We start from the raw sequence: 1,754 nt of genomic DNA on the forward strand, positions 1-1,754 counted from the left end.
TATATATATTTATATATACACGTACATATTACATACACATAGTGTGTGTGTGTGTAGCTGAAATAAAACATCAAATGTTATGCAACATATAAGTAGGAGTTCGGCGGGGGGCTACGGAAGATATAATTTAACATTAGCAATTTCCATTGTAACAACTGATAAATTGTATTAGAGACACACTTTCTTTGAACATTCCATCAGAATACAGCACGAACTTGAATAAGAAACGATCAGAATCCACTTCAATAGTCGACGAAGAAACGCTAGGAAAGAAAATTTGATTGTTGTTGCAAACTCAACACAAAAGATGCGATTGAAATAATTTGGAGTAGGTTTTCCTGTCAATAGATAGATTGCTTCATTAGGGAATGACATCAATGAGAAACACCGAATGCCAAGCAGGAAACCCGGAAGGATGTATCTCGATGCTGCTACTGATGATGATGATGATGATGATGATGATGATGATGTTTAGGAACAAAACAAAATACAAACAAAATAAATAATGATGATGTTGATGATGGTGATGGTGATGCAGCTAAGGAAAATAATACCAACAAGGCCAATAGCAAAAAAAAAAAAAAAAAAATGTCAGCAACGTCATCATATCAAGATATCTGTGGTATCTGAAGAAAATTAAAACCGAAACAAAACAGCCAAACAAATTAAATAACTACAGGAATAAATAAACTGAAAGACGAAAAAGAAAAGCAAGAAATAAGCATCCTCATATACAAATTACGTACATACATACATACATACAAATATACCTACATACATACATACATACATACATACATACCTAAGTACGAACGTACGTACGTACAAATACATACAGTGTTAAATGTTTTTTTCGTTTATAAACGAGAAATATGCGTTGTCAGTTGATCCGGTATCGACTTAAGGAAAACAGTCACTTTATTTGAATAATAATAATAATAATAATAATAATAATAATAATAATAATAATAATAATAATAACTGAGCAAATATAAAGATCTTGAAATAGAAATTAGCAAAATGTGGAATCTGAAGACGAAAACAATACCTATTGTTATAGATGCCTGGGAATGACAGAGAAACGGGCTGATTACTACGTAGCTCAGATACCAGGAAACCCCAAAATGGCTGAAGTTCAAAAGATAGTGCTCATTGGAACTGCCCATTTCCTACGTAAAATACTGTCTATGTGATCTCAAATTTTAAAGCAAACACATAATTTTCTTATGGTTTCTTAAACATTCACTTGAACAAAACTGTACAAATCCAAATATATGGTACCCTAGGCATAACACCTACATGAACTTCTAACTTGTTGTCTCTTGAGGTCTCTGGGTGAGACTTGGATCCAACTTGTACAAATGCAAAACAAAAGTCAAACATAAAATAATAATAATAATAATATACAGTTTGAATCTGTTTTGAGGTATAAGAAATTAGCCGACAATGTCAGCATACCTTGTTTATAACATCAATATATCTTGTATGACTCTTACACACGGCGGTCAGCATCCGATTTTGGTTATTTTAATTCAAAACTTCCTTCCTTCCTTCCTTCTAAAAGCATCTCACCCTCATCTCCCACACCCTCTACATACCTCCTGTCTTTCCTCTTGCTCCCCCCCCTCCGTTGCACCCGCATCCTCCCCCACATACCCATAGAACTGCACTCCCATCTGGTTCCTAAACACACTCCTCGCTACTCATATTCTTTATCTTTCTCGTTCTTTCTCTCTCAATCTCTTAATGACTTT

Source organism: Octopus bimaculoides, chromosome 5 (genome assembly GCF_001194135.2).
Source record: "Octopus bimaculoides isolate UCB-OBI-ISO-001 chromosome 5, ASM119413v2, whole genome shotgun sequence".
Classification (NCBI taxonomy): domain Eukaryota; kingdom Metazoa; phylum Mollusca; class Cephalopoda; order Octopoda; family Octopodidae; genus Octopus; species Octopus bimaculoides.